This window comes from Carettochelys insculpta, chromosome 13 (assembly GCF_033958435.1).
Source record: "Carettochelys insculpta isolate YL-2023 chromosome 13, ASM3395843v1, whole genome shotgun sequence".
In the NCBI taxonomy this organism is placed as follows: Eukaryota; Metazoa; Chordata; order Testudines; family Carettochelyidae; genus Carettochelys; species Carettochelys insculpta.
In genome coordinates, this window is record NC_134149.1 from 24480920 (window position 1) to 24496947 (window position 16028).

The following is a 16028-nucleotide window of genomic DNA, read 5'->3' on the forward strand; positions in this document are numbered from 1 at the left end:
AACATCACAGAGTAGGCTTAGCCTCAGTCTTTCAATGCTGCAGTTTCAGAATATAGGGGCTTAAACCTTGGTTCATCCTTTGCAATTACAGTCATTCATCCAGTCTCAGGCAGGAGATGTAGACACACAGGTGGCTTTGATTCATGTTTGCAATCGCCATCATTTGGTGGCCAGCTCACTCAACTGTAATCCTTTATAATGGCCCTGAACAAATGATATCTCAGTGGGAGCTTCAGATTTGTTACACCCTCAGTCACAAGACTCAGCTCTTAAAGAAAACTGTTTTGTTCTTAAAGAGATTCTTGCATGCTGAGAGCTCCCATGAGCACAGCTCCTAATGGGTCTTCTCTTGCAGCTGCTATACATGCACCAAACTCACTAGTCCTAGAAGAACTCAAGCCCAGCCCTACAACTCTTTCTTCCAGAGGGTTCAGTTCCCATTTCTCTTATTACACAATACGTATCACAATAAACAAATACAATAAAAACATTCAAATTTAGTAATATACATATTAAAGCTCTATTTCTAAAACATCTATTTCAGAGACCTCCTCACACATACTGTAAAATTTGTTTGAAAACAATCAGCTTCTTCGGAAACTGGGAGAAAAAATATTTTTAATAAAAACCCAAACATGCAGCAGCCCAGAACTTGCCAGAGCTGAATAGAATAAATCTGTTCACAATTTTAGGTTCAGCTCCAAATCCAAACACTAATTTCTGAGTGGAGTCTCAGCTTGGCAAAGTCAGTTCTTTTATCCCTAATACTGCATATTAGTAACTATGTTAATTTGATTTCTGAAAAGAATACAATAGAAACTAAATATCCTCAAAAAGACATATTCTGCACAGCCTCCTTGTAACATAATCAATACCTTACGCTTACACGGTTGTTTATCTTTTGTAAATACGTTTCCAGTAATTACAAGGTTGTGGGTAGTTTTTAACAAATGGAACAAATTTAGCTGTAGTACAAAGTTCAATGACCTCAGTGGCTTTAACAAGCATAAGTGTCATTATGGTGGAATGAGGGGATGAATTTGGCCCCAATGATTTGCTGTCTATTAAATATAGAGTTATTTGAGCAGCTGTTGCTTGCTGGCAAGCACTGGAAAACATTCTACTCACAAAAAGTTCTGCTTCTATTGCCAATATTTTACTACTTTTCTCTTTGCTCCCTTTTTATTGCTGAAAATATTTGCACAAAGGGTCTGATGTGACAAGTTTGAGTCTTTAGGAAGATAAAATGTCTGTTAACCTCAATGGAAGTTTTCACTGAGTATGAAGTGTGGAATGAGGCCTGGAGGAACCATTCACATGGCAAAATATCCACTTCCACGAGAAAAATGAAGACGCAAAGAAGGACTCATTCCCCAAGTTCTCTGCCTCAGTCACAGGGGCTTTGAGGGGACAAATATGTTCAAACCTGTGAGGTGCTCAAATACATGGTCACCATTGTCATGTAAGAATGAGAGATTCCAGAGGTGATTGAAGAACAACAAGGGACTCCATAAGTATATGTCACCTGTATTTCTCTGCAGTGCACATAATAGCATAAAATTCAACTTATTCTTCAAATTTGGAGAAGATAGATTGTCTTGTGGTTAAGAGTTGGATTCTAGAAATCTAAGTTCTATTGCTGATATGTTATCACTTGCTTTTTATGATTGGGTTTCTCTGCGCAGCAGCCCTGTTTCGAAATAAGCTATTCTGGCAATGCTGTTCCAGGGCAGCTTATTTCAAAATAATGCTGCTACACACGAAAATAAATTTTGAAATAGCACTTAGCTATTTTGAAATACAACATCAACACACACAGAGCTAAATTTGAAATAGAGCCATTGGATGCATTATGGCTTTTTCAAAATAGCTATTAAGACAAGGCATGGGGCTATTTTGAAATAGGTGCTATTCCTCATACAATGAGGTTTACCAGTTTTGAAATACGTCAACTGCTATTTCAAAATTATTTAGAAATAGGGGTTGCTTTGTGCAGATGCTAGGACAGTTATTTTGAAATAACAGCTGTTCTTTCAAAGTAAATTTGCTGTGTAGACAGACCCATGGTGAGCAAGTGCTTAATCACATTGTGTCTTAGTTTCCCATCTGTATAACTCGACAATAGTACTTCCCTGTTCCACAGGGCATATGGAAATATTAATTGATGTTTGTGAGGCCTTCTCAGGCTGCAATAGTAAGTGCTGTACGAAAAACCTGTACAAGTATGTACACATATGTAAGGCCAACGAATTCTGGTAATTGGCAGGAGGAATTGAACATGTGAATTTAGGGGTTAAAACCAGGCCCCTCTATGCATAATCTAAAAGCCAGCTGCCTCTCAGCTAAAGCTGTAGAGCAGGCTTCCCGCTCCTTTGTCAGTGGCCTTCAGGCATCTGGGGTCTCTCTTTCTCACACACACACACACACACACACACACACACACACACACACACACACACACACACACACACACACACACACACACACACAGAGTGGTTGATGTCTGCACACTCATTCTTAGCAGTGAACAAAAGAGATGTGAGTCAGAACACACAAAAGGTTGAGTAACAAGGCTGTATTTCCACAATAACCACCCTTCAGGTCCTTTCTCCTACTATGCTACTGACTCAGCATCTACTAACTGTAAACCTCAGAGCCACCACATACTTTGATTGACAGGTAGTTTCTAATAGAGAAGCCCAGGGCTGCAATAGTGCTCTACATCTGGATTGAAGTACAGTGGCAGGCCTGTTGGGAGAAGTTTGCATAGTCCTTGTCTGAACAATGACAGTTTAATAAAATTATCAAGTCCCTGACTTTCCTCAGTCCCAAATTCTCTCATGAAGTCAAAGGACACACTAGTCCCCAAGGTGTATAGCATTCAGCAGGTACTGAAAGCCGCAGGAGGGGCTTCTGCAGGTGGAAGGCCTACGGGAAGAGATTGCACAGGATGATAGTATTTGATTTGTTTTAACTACAACACTCTTTGGAAAGCTATTTTGTTTTGCGAAGTGGCTGTAACAGTGGCAATTGGGGTTGTCGGGGGGGGGGGGGGGGGCTCCTAGGTTCATTGTCTTAGTTATTTCACTATCAAATCTGCTCAGTTAACAAGTGAAAGCATGTTGTTTTCCTGCCAGTCCCGCAAACTCAGCCTGGCATCAGAGGGTCAAACAGGGTTCTTTCCTCCTCACTTCACATCACCAGCGAGACATGTTTTGTGGGCCAATTTATACTTCCAGTTGCACCCATTCAATGTCAGTGTCCTCCAGTTATTCCTTAGAGACCTGTCTGCAATTGCATTGATTTCTGTGGAGTTTCACAGGCGTTTCTGGCTCAAATTTTGTGACCTCTTCAACAGAAGGTGCACAGGACAGATTGAAACCCAGAGAACACATTAACAGCAGTGTTAGCCTGCAAGGATACTAGAGTGAAAGTTACTGCATGCTTTGGGCTTTTGCACCTTTAAAACACTGTAGTAGAGTAGCTACCTCCCCAATTCTTCAGTTGGCCTAGCACTGTCTACACAGGGATTGAATTTTTCATCCCCCGACCAACGTAGCTAAACCAACCTAATTTTATGATTTAGACCAGGCCTTTTTTATCATTCACATGAGCAGACTGCATGCTGAATGTTCACGGAGAGCTAATCTGCAGAGAAGGTAACATTAAAATAATAACTTCAGGACAGAACTGAAACTTAAAGGCCACATAAGAAGCTTCTGTCAACAGAAATGACTGTCAGAAGGGATTTCCCAGCAGAACTTCTGTCGGCAGATTGCGTCTACACATAAAAGCAGATCAAAAGAGCAATCCGCTCTGTTGACAGAGAGGAGCCAGGCTGCCTGGCCCTCTCTTGACAGAATGGCTGCCTAGAAGCTCTGCAAACAGGGCTGCCCAGTGAACTGGAAGCCCTGGCTGTCGACAAAAGGACCCTGGAGCATCTATATGGCTATTTTGTTGGGAGGAAACTGTTGAGAAGGACATTATACCTGAATGCAGAGAGGTATAACACTGCCAGAGGCTGTGCCAAGTTTTGGCAATAGACTGTTGACAAAGCACATTTTGTGTGTAGACATTCCACAGGTTTTTCTGACCAAAGCCCAGTTTTTCCAGAAAAACCCTCTCATGTAGACGTAGCCAAACAGTAAAGGGAAGATGAGCAGAAATGCAAATAAAAGATGGGAAGGGACATCAAGTAGTTGATCAAGCTTTTTCATCCTGGCAGTAAGATAGCTGTCATTCTATGGTACTAGGTTGGGTAGGCTCTTGCAGAAGCATTATGCCTGAATGCGGCTGGGTGACTCAGTCAACATGGCTTCCAACGTTCTCAGTTATCTGCCCCAGGTGTTTTCTTACAGAGCCGAAGTTGAACCACTTAGTATAAGCAAAAAAGTCACTGGACACTGAAACAATAACCACAAAAACTCTCCTGGTGGAAATTAATGTATTCCACTCAAATGGTTTGCCTAAATACAATATAACCAAAAATATTAACAAGAAAAAAAATAGCCCAAGTTATTTTAATGCCAGATACAGTAGAACACCGTGTTCTCTGGCAAACATTACTGCCCTGGGCATGGGCCAATTTGCTCCGTTTGAATGACCTCTGGTCGCAAAAATCATGTCTGCTATGTGAAAAGTAAATAAATAAATAAGTAAATAAAAAGTTTTCAATGGTTAGTTGATCAAAGCCATTGTTTGTCACCGTGTCCTCAGCAGAGAGCAAAGTTACAGCCTACGAGCTGCACAGATCTTTGTGTGAGGTCTGATACAAGCTGATAACTCTCCAGCTCAAATAGTTGAGGAGGAGCAAGGAGGAAATGGAGGGATATTAGCATGCTGAAAAGGGGGAAATAACTTTTTTAAATGGGGGGATCGTAGTTTATTCCATCTACTAATTTCTCAGACCTTCTGGAATAAGAATGAATTGGATGCCACAAATGCTTTTTTCCAGCATAGTTGTCATGGAACTAGAATTACTAGTAGTGATGCCAGTGTGGGTTTCCCATCTAGATGGAAAGTAATATGGGATAGGGGCTGTCATTTATTATATGTCTAGCAGGAAGTAGGACAATAGGACCCGACCTGGCTGAAACTTTCTGGTGCTACCACACTCTAAATTATTATTAATAATAATGGTGCCAGTGTAGGCTAAATTCCAGCTCTATTTGGATACCCTTGTGTGTAGTACACTCATCCCTCATTAAACGAATACTTTACTTACATGTACTCGCTAAAACGAGGGATACCTATACCTAACTTTGTTCACAAGAGGAGTGAACTCCCACAGGCTAATACGAGCCTTACCCGCGCCCCCGCAGACCCAAACTGCCACAGCCTGAAACCCTGCAGACCCAACCCCCTGCCAGCCCCACAGACCCAACCTGCAGCAGCCTGACCCCCCACCACCATCTCCAACCTGCAGCAGTCTGAACCCCAACCCACCACAACCTTGACACCCTGCCAGCTCTGCGGCCCCAACCTGCTGGAACCTTAACACCCCTGCCTGCCCTGTGGCCCCAACCCACTGCAGCCTGAAACCCTGCTGCCCTCAAAGACCCACCCTGCGGTGGCCTTAACACTTCCACCCGCCCCATGGACCCAACCCAACACCAGGTTTTAACCCTCCCTCCCTCTCATGGCCTCAAACTGCCCCCAGCCTTTAACGCTCTCCAACCCCCTTTCCCCCAACCCAATGTTCACTTACCTTTGAAAAGCAGCGCCACATGCTGCCACTCCTTCACTGAATTACGAGCACTTGGAATGAACCAGAGAGTGCAACCATAAATAACCAGTACTAAATTCATGGCAAGGACCTCATACCAAGAGCAGTGCAGGGAAACAAATAAAGCAAGAAGATAAACTGACCTGAAAATGGGAATGTGCTTTCTCCTCTCTACAATACTTTTGATCTGAAATAAATACAATCCATTTAAAAGAATATAAGGGTGTTGGGGATGCGGGGGAAGTGGCAAAGCAGTTCCCTACCATCTACTTTTAACATTGTGGGCTCTTTTTCTAGCCAAGGCACAATGAAATCCAATGGCTGTATATTGGAATTGGAACAATTCAAATTGGAAACATGACATGACTTTTTAATACCGAGGGCAATCAACCATCAAACAAATGACCAAGGGAAAGATTAATTCATTTGAGATATGGAGATACACATCTCATAGAACTGGAAGGGACCTTGGGAGGTCATCAAGTCCAGTCCTTTGCTCTCTTGGCAGGACTAAGCACCATTTTTTTAAATCTGTTTGCCACAGATCCCCAAATGGTAATTCATCATCAGTTAAGTCTTTAAACTGTTATGCCTTTATAAGAGTTATACTCTAATTTGTCCACATTTTACTGAGTCCGATGTTACATTTGCATAGCAGGGAAGAATAGTTCTCTCCACTGCAGGAATTATGGGGTGACATTTCTACGGCCTATGTTGTGCAGGCTGTCAGATTAGAGGATCACAGTGATCCCTTTCGGTTTTAAAAATCTGAGTTGGAGATAGTCTGGTTCAGGATACAGGAGTGAGGGGACATTCAATGGAAGTAAAAGGCAAAAAAAGAACTGAAAAGAAAACCAAAGAAGCATTATGCAGTCAGCACATGGAGTCTGCTCTCAGCTCAGAGATAATGGGTCTTGAAATATCTTCCTGAACAGACGTATCAAATTCAGCCCCTGAAGCAAAGCTATCTGGGCTCGCTCCCCACTCCTTACAGGGATTAAGATGGTAGCCTCCATTTTGGAGTCAAGGAAAACAAGGTACAAAGAAGCCTGCCAAGAGTCGGGGGAGGAGGGGAAGAGGAGCAGTTGCCTTGGGGCTTGGTGATTTAATAGGGCCTGGAGCTCACAGTAGCTGCTATCCCACGTGCAGCAGTAGCCAGAGTAATGTGCCCTTTAAATCACCACCAGAGCCTTATGCTACATATTCCAGGTGGCTCTGAGAGCTGCTTGGGGGAGGGGTCCAGAGTGGCATGCTCCAGGTGGTGCTGAGGGCTGTTAACTGTTACACCCTTTCCATGAGTGAGGAACTGGCCCACCACCTTGTCCAGGGGCCGTGTAAGTCTGTCAGCTTCCCTGGGTACCAATCAGTCTGAGAAGTAGGCTACCAGATGAAAGGGATTAAGAGTCAGAACCGGTATGGTGCCTTAGATGCTTATAAACCATTGTGCCTATATCTGCCAGTCAGTACTGTCAAGGTATTTTTCAGTGTCTTCAAGAACTCTTACCTTGATACATCTCCTAGAATAGTCACCTTCTGGGCTGGAGCACTGACAGGGTAATTCTGTGCTCAGGAAGCAAAAGCAAGGGAATGATAGAATGCAAAATGGAAATGACCCACAATGTTTTCGGCCATCTCCTGCAACTGCTCCTCACAGGCTTTTATGAAGTCCTCTTTTTCGATAGCTCATGAACAGAGGTTCCTACCCCTTTCCTCAGGAGATTATGCCGTAGTCTAAAAATCCTCAGCATTACAAAACTTTTCCATACATTTGACCTTAATGATTCTCTACACATGGTAGAGAGAAGTAGCTGCAAGTATTACCCTCAAACCATAAAGCTACCATGGAGGCCTTCCCCAAGCACTTCTTTTGTGTTGCCAGATTTGCTCATTTCCCTTAATCTATCAAAAAAAGAGAACATTTTTGAGCTTTTGCATGACTTCTCAGCCTGGGGGCCACAATTCTCAGGGAAGCTGTGTCAGAGTGTCAGAGCACCACGAACACCCTTCTCTTTCCATATTGCTCCATGGGGGACAGGAGCCTAACTACATCTCAGCCCAGGGCATGTTATTGAGAGGTGCTAAGAAACCAATGAATTTCTGCATGCGAAATTTTCTATATTGATGTCAGAAGAGTTCCTTGAATCCTTGTAGCTGGCATGTGTGGATGGACAGCTGGAGGAAAGCTTTGTTTATATTTAGACTTGTTCCAGGAATGAAATTAAGAAAAGAATAAATAAAGATAGAAGTAGAAAGATTACAATCTGTCTAATTTGGTACTAGCAACGTTAATGGTTTATTTGCTTTTTAGTGTTGGAACTTGGCCCATCTTTCAACAAACAAAAGTGCTCTGTAGCAGCTGGACAGAACAAAGAGGAGATGAAGATCAAGACAAAAGCAGAAGAGGTGGAGTAGGCTGGGACAGGTACTACAGGCAAGATCAAGGGCTATTTCAACTTGCTGAGTTATTTTTGACTGCCTAGGGCAGTGATGGGCAACCAAGACCAGTGAGTGGGCCGCACAAATGGCCCTCCTTCGGCTCAGTGGAATGCAATATTGAAATCAGTCATGTGCATTAACCATGACTCTAAGAATAAGGTTAAATCCATTAATACAGGGCACACGGATATTTCAGAACAAGTAGAAATGCTTTAATCAGTCAGTTATTAATAGAATTGTCATCAACATCAAATAATAATAAAAAGAAACAGTTACACTTTCTTTACAATTTGAAATCTCTGCCCAGTTTCTTCCTCGTCTCCTCTCCCAAGCACATCCTGTCCCTGCTTTACCTGCTCCCTCCCAGCACTTCCGGAGCACCATGAATTGGCTGATTTGTGTCCCATCCCCGCTGCTCCCTCACCCTCCCAGGCTATGTCTACATGTGCACGCTACATCGAAATAGCTTATTTCGATGAATAACGTCTACACGTCCTCCAGGGCTGGCAACATCAACGTTCAACTTCGACGTTGGGCAGCACCACATCGAAATAGGCGCTGTGAGGGAATGTCTACACGCCAAAGTAGCACACATCGAAATAAGGGTGCCAGGAACAGCTGCAGACAGGGTCACAGGGTGGACTCAACAGCAAGCCGCTCCCTAAAAGGGCCCCTCCCAGACACAGTTGCACTAAACAACACAAGATCCACAGAGCCGACAACTGGTTGCAGACCCTGTGCCTGCAGCATGGATCCCCAGCTGCCGCAGCAGCAGCCAGAAGCCCTGGGCTAAGGGCTGCTGCACACGATGACCATAGAGCTCCGCAGGGGCTGGAGAGAGAGTGTCTCTCAACCCCTCAGCCGATGGCCGCCATGGCGGACCCCGCTATTTCGATGTTGCGGGACGCGGATCGTCTACACGTGCCCTACTTCGACGTTCAACTTCGAAGTAGGTCGCTATTCCCATCCCCTCATGGGGTTAGCGACTTTGACGTCTCGCCACCTAACGTCTATTTCAACTTCGAAATAGCGCCCAACACGTGTAGGCGTGACGGGCCCTATTTCGAAGTTGGCACCGCTACTTCGAAGTAGCGTGCACGTGTAGACGCGGCCCCAGAGCGTGAATGCACCTAATCAGCTGATTCCCGGGGCTCTGGAAGTGCTGGGAGTGAGGGGAAAGAGTAGGTAAGTGCAAGGCCCCCAGTGAGCAAGAGGCATTGGGGGTGAAGAGGATAGAGAAAGGGTGCACGGATGGCACATGGAGCCCGGATGAGCCACATGTGGCCTGTAAGCCACAGGTTACCCACCACTGGCCTAGAGACAGTGACGGTTAGAGATCATGAAAAAAATTGCCACATGACATCTCAAGAGGTCACTTACTTATTTGTTTGCTTGTTTATTTTTGAGAGAAGGCCATTGTTTTGTTGAATTATTATATAGTGCATTGCATTGCCTAGGTGATCTACAGTGCACCTTCCTAAAAGACGGGGTTAGAAGGCACCTCCTGGTTCATCACAGAGATGAATGAACTTTATGCCCCACTTTGAGCAAAGCAATGAAGCATGCCATGCTTAACTTAAATGTGTATTTAATTCCCATTGCCTCCACTGGGATTTGAACAGGCAACCATGAGTATGCATTTATGTGATACTCCTGAATAAGGCAGATTTCCTGATTGGGGATCTCAGGGTTGCACCATTGTTAGTTTGGGGAATGCAGACGTTTTTTGCTGTCTGAGGCTGTACTTGCTAATGGCTACAGCAGAGCAGAGCTCCAATATACTGCTTCCTTGCACTAGGTGTATGCAGGCCCATTGACCGGGGAGGAAAAGGTGGCAATTCCCCACCGGGCCTGACGTTACATAGGGGCCCGGAGCTCCAGCTGTTGCCACTGCTACTTTAGTAGCAGAAGTTGCTGGAGCACTGGGCCCCTTTGAAGTGCCATCAGTGCTTCTCTGCCATTCCATGTGATGTGATTGCTGGAGGGGAGGCAGTGCCACTGACTGCCTGAGGCCCTGCCTTTCTGCCCTTAGCTCCACCCCTTCCTGGGTGCAGAGCTGGTCCTCTCTCCCACAACCTTGCCCTAGGGCCATGGTGGCTGTTGGCCTTGCTGAGTTTATGTCACGATAGCTTCAATTTGTGTTATTCCCAGCTCTGCCACTGTTTGCTATGTGACCTTTGACAAATCACCTGACCATTCCATGCTTCCATTAACTCCTTTGGAAAATGGAGCTTTGTCAAAGGGTTGTACCAATGCTTAGTGGGTTCATCTCCGTGAAGCGCTTTGAGAGTCTCACCTGAAAGACTGAGGTTAAGTGCAAGGTGCTTTGAGTTTCTTGGTCTGGAAGCAAGACTAATTCTCATTCATTGGGTGATTTGTTTTCCATTTATTCATTTATTTTTGCATTTATTGAATATACCTCTCAAATTTTAGACAATGGGTATAATTATAGGATGGACTGTGAAATGTGAATCTTTCCCTGTAACCTCTATTTTATTATCCCTAACATATAAAGGCATATGGGAAAATATGCAGACCCAAATCCCAGGTAGGGTTAAAATATTGCTTTTAGTTTTTTCATAAAATCTACTTTCATTTCCTTTTAATGTTCTTTTCTCCAACCCTCAAAAGGAAACTATGAAAAGTTTCCCTGTTGGCTCTTCATTAAATCCTTGAGAAAATATAGCTAACCTTTTGTGCAATGGCATACTTTTTTAAATAAAAAGTCAATTCAGGAATTAATTTTAATTGACTCTGTAGGTGCAAGATTTATGAAAATGGGCAGTAAGTTATGAAAGATTATTATATTCAAGCTAAAGGTCCTGTGCTCTAAGAATTACTATCAAGCTTAACATTTATACATCACTAATTCATCTTCACAACATCCTTGAGTATCTTTTAAGTGAGAGGTCAAGTAGCTGATCCAAAATCAAGTGGCCAGTGGTAGAGCTGTGCTTAGAACATGGGCATTTTCACTTCCAAGGTGATGCCCTGGGGGAGGTCTTGGAAAACTATTGGCAGGAATCCTGGGATCTGATGGGTTCTTGGCACTGGGGGTTTTATTGAACAATTCTGTTGGGACCAAAGAGATCCTGATTCTTCTCTTCGGTCCCACTGTGATGCAGATGAAGAAACCCAGTATCAACAGAATGGGAAGGGGAAAGCAGAGGCAGCAAACTGGCCTTTGAGACCCTTCCCAGAGAGGAGTCTAAACGACACAGGATCGTTCCTCCCTACTACTGCACCAGATGTCTAGACTCATTTCTCCATCCCCCAAAACAAGCAAGGTTTTTCTTGTTTCAGAAACATCTGCCATGTCCCATAGTTGTTGCGAACTGGCAACTCCCCAAGGCTAAGATTTAGTAACCTAAGCTAATTTGCGTAGTTAGTGTTCCTAGCTGTAGAAGTGTAAGCCAGGAGTTGTACAGGGTTCAGTGAAGAGCTGATTTGTGGCTGGCTGAGCCTTCCATAGCAGAATGGGATGGTGGTTAGCTTGTCATCACTAGCTTTTCAATTAGTTAACTCCAACCCAATGGAAATGAAAGGATTATCTAATTGCATTCTTTGTCAATAATTTAAAAATACATTATGGGGAAGTATAAAATAATCTGTAAAACACAAAATAAACCACTTTCAATAAGCCAAGCAATTTCAAAGCTTGAATCTCTTGCCCTTGTGCATATTTCTACCCATATCTGCTCTTGTTTGCAAATACATAGTTAAAAGTTTGCAACTTTGAAAACATGACAGCCCTTCATGTCAGTTTAGGAAACAATGCTTCCACAGCATGAGCTAATCTGAGATCCATCCACCCAGAAGATACAGGCTCAAGGCAGAATTGATTGGATGAAATTCTTGGGCCTGTGCCATACTGGAAATCAAACTTCTGGCCTTAAAATCCTATGAATCTAAGAAAATGTTTTGCATTTGTCAGTGGATAAATTGGTGCCAACTGCACCTAGCTGTAAGTGTTATCCTCCTTTCCTACCCTCTTTCATGAATACAAGAACACGAGCCTACCTCTGCTCCAAATAGTGTTTCCTGGAAGGACATGGCCACTGTACCTGGGATTGGATGAGCATGAGGGTGAAGGCAGGAAAAGATGAGCTTTTGAGGTCCTTTGTTAGCCCTCCTTCGCTATAACTAGCTTAATCTCCTCTTTATTTATTTGCAAACGTTCTGTTTTTCCCCTAGCACCGTAATTTCCCCTTTGCTATTTGCTTTGCATATTATAGCATGAAGGAAACAAGGACAAAACATCATCTCACACTGGACCTAGGCCCAAGGCTTTGCTAGAGAAAATGAAAGCTCTTTACACAAGATACATACGCATGCTACACATTTGACTTCCCTTCATATCACAGCACACACTATTCTGTTTTGCAGTGTTTTACTGTGAGTGGTGGGGAGAGAGAGTTAGGGTAATTTTTCACTTCTAATTTAAAGCTAAGCAAAAAACTTTCCAAATGGAGAGAGACAGAGAGAGTTTGAATGCACTCTTGCTAAGGGCCATCAAATTTGTTTTAAACTGCAAATGTGTAACATTACAAGTACCTGTCAGAGGATAATATATATCAGAGTATATTTGTTAAACCCCAGATGAGAACATCTCTCTCCCTAATGCTGCATGAGCCAGAGAAAGCTCGTAAGATCCAAATGGAAAATACGAATTTGCAAGCAGAAAAAAAATCAGAGTTTTATAGCCAGGCATTGATTTACAATCTCTGCAGACAAGAGTCTGAATTCCTGTTTGGACCATCTGTTTTCTGGAAGGAATCCCAGATGGCCATTTGTTTAGCTCAGAGCCACACCTGATAGACTTCTTTAAAATTCAGTGTCAAAGACATTTGTTATTCCTCACTCTGCACATTAAAACCATACCTCTGTGTAATTTTTAACATCATGCATTCAATAAAACATTTGCATCAGGAGTGTCAGGCATTAGGCATGGCTTTCTAATAGCAACTGACTTTTACATTGCTCCTTACATCAGATTGGCCTCCAAACACTCAAAAATATGATTACTTCACCTGTCACTGAAATGTTTCTTTATGATACTTAGGAGGGGTTGAAAGAATCAGTTAGAGTCAGGCATAATGTAAGCTATCATTGCTAAATCTTCCCTCGAGCAACTTGGCCAGTAAGACTGCCTATTATTATTCCTGTTCTGGGCCTCCACACAGATTCTCTGGAGCTCCTGTATCCTCTGAATCTCCTGCTGTTTTAAACATGAATATCTCCTGAACAGAAAATTCCCATCCCAGGGAACAATGCCGTATTTGGGAAGAGAGGGCAAATCTACCCACTCTGAGGTAGGAAGAGAGATTCCGATAATGCAATTTTCTTGAGCCCTAGGGCAGGTTGTGTTGAATCCAGGGCTTACAAAGTACATGGCAACTACAGTGGCAATGAGCATCCAGATGGGCTTGGATAGCTGGCTCTTCTTCTGCTGTCCAATGGCAATCTCCTCAGGCACAAAAGGGAAATGTAGGAATTTTCCATCAGTGCAACAAACATAAAAAATGTAACACTTTAGAAAATGCTCAACTCAGCTCCTGCTGCTTTACTGAAATCAGATGTTCTGAGAGGGGATTTGCTCTTCTTTCCTTTGCCAACTGTCATCCTTCTAATCAGCAAACTAGCTGAACTTCCCAAAAGAGCATTCATACAGAAATGTCCATATATAGGATAAATGCAGAATTCCCGCTGGCTCAGAGCAACTGCTTCATTTCTCCATTTGTTGCAGTGGTGCCAGGGAAAGGTTGAAAAGTCCACCAAGTGACTCCATTGATCAAACTGTAACCCTAAGGAGAGTTGTAAAGAATGTCAGTTCCCCTTAGAAATGTTGGGCCAAAGACGAGTTTGTGCATGATTGATACTAGATAAGGTTATCAAAAGCTTTTCCCATCTAAGGATGAGGCTTTGGACAGTGCCATAATATCTGTGTATCTTAGACTAGAGAAAAGTCTTTTATTTAAAAGTTTCAGATGTTTGAAAAAACAAACTCTTGCAGCCTTGTCTGTCTTAGGTATCAGCGTAAATCTCAGCACTTCTCATGCCTCAACCCTTTAAGCACTACTTTGGTAAATATTTTGTGTGGCGTGTGATAGCCAAACCTCAGGCCACAGAACACTGCCTAGCCACTTTGCTGGCCAGTGCACATGGAGGCTAGCCTATGGCTGCATTTTCTCCGTGTCTTTCCTGGTTCCCATTGGCACAAGTGGTGTCTCAACAGGCCCAACCTGAGCATAATTCCTGCACGTGTGGAAGAGCCAGGATGCTTGCTATGCTTGTGGAGCTGTCAGGCACAGTCTGCCTCTATGCAACTGAATGTCTAATATATTTTCCAAAGACAAGAAGTTTGGTGGAGATAAATTAGTACTTCAAATCAGGAGTGGGCAGGTTCCATTTTACAAAGACAAGCCTCCTGCACTTTCAGGTAAGTGCAATTATCTGTCTGCAAAAAAACAACCCCAGCTAAGGAGCCTCAGCGGCACTGTGGTGAGAAGTTTTCAGGAGTAACAGTGCCTGATCTGTAAATTACCAACATCTCACAACATTGTAACTCCCCAAAAAACAAGGTCTCCTTAGTATGGAAGAAGGAACAAGCCTTAGGTGGACCACCTGCTCAGGAGCATTTGCACTGCTGATGGTTACTCAGCAGCCCCATACTGACCATGAGAGCAGGATTGCACTCTCATTCTCTACTTTGTCCAGAATATGTTATGATTTGTAGCACCAGCATTGGCTTAGTGAAACTTACCTCTGACAGGTCACAGCTTTCAGGAAAGATCCAGCATCCTAGCTGCACTGTGTCCTTCCTCAGATTCAACCTCATATCTTGTGAGTTCACTACTCAAAGAGCTCAGTCATGTAACAAACAGCTCTTTGGCTATGTCTACACTATAGCGGTGTGTCGAAAGAAGTTACTGTTGGAAGATATCTTCTGATAAAACATCTATTGACAGATTGTGGCCAGACTGCAAAGCAGGTCGAAAGAGTGATCCGCTCTGGAAACAGAAAGCCGATGGACTGCTTGGATGCTCTATTGGCAAAATATCCAACTAGAAGCATGGCAAACAGGGCTGCCCTGTGTCCCAGAAGCCCTGTCTGTCAACAGAAGGCCTCCCAGAACATCCAGACAGGCTTTCGGTCGACAGATCTCTGTTGACAGAGGCGTTCTTACCCATGGGGGAGCAGCAGAACGCAGTTGACAAAAGTGCCTCATTCTGTCAATTTTACTGTTGACAGAACACCTTGGGAATGTGGATGCTCTTCAAGTTTTGTTGATAAAAATGCCATTTTTGTTGACAAAACTCTCTAGTGCAGACGTAGCTTTTGAGTGTTGAACCCACAAGATTTGAAGAAGAGTCAGAGGAGGAAGGACACAGTGAAGCTAGGGAGTGAGGTCTTTGCTTGAAGCGCTGAACCTTCAGGCTGCTCCTGAAACCAAACCTTGATTTTTTCCACCCATCTTCTATGAACAGATGCCCACTGACACTGTTCTCCACCAGGGTTCTGTATACTACACTGTAAGTTCTAGCAGCAGGTTAGGTGGAATTCCACTATGAGAGCGTGTTCTGGCTCTGATGCTTATGAATTGAATGATCTTTACAGTCTTTCCTACAAGGATCTTAAAGTGCTTGACATTCCTTAATTAAGAATCACAAAGCCATAGTCCCCAGGAATTCAGTATTATTTGTTTGACTGATGATGAAATAATAAGACAATGAAATAATTGTAGACAGCACTTATGCATTTTAGCCATAGCTATGTAAATGTGGTGTTGCCCAGCAACTACAGTATTGTGTGAGACACCAGCACCCTGGGTTCTAGGCCTGGCTCTGCCTCTAACCTGGAGTAAGTC

General features: G+C 43.4%; 1 long non-coding RNA gene across 1 annotated transcript in view; it reads left to right on the forward strand.

Annotated features, from left to right (window-relative positions):
• The first annotated feature begins 8105 nt into the window (after positions 1 to 8105).
• Positions 8106 to 16028, forward strand: part of LOC142020351 (uncharacterized) — a 44636-nt gene continuing 36713 nt past the window's right edge. Inside the window, exon 1 of the long non-coding RNA XR_012647375.1 lies at positions 8106 to 8147. This is a non-coding gene — a long non-coding RNA (uncharacterized LOC142020351). The remainder of the gene's footprint in view (positions 8148 to 16028) is intronic.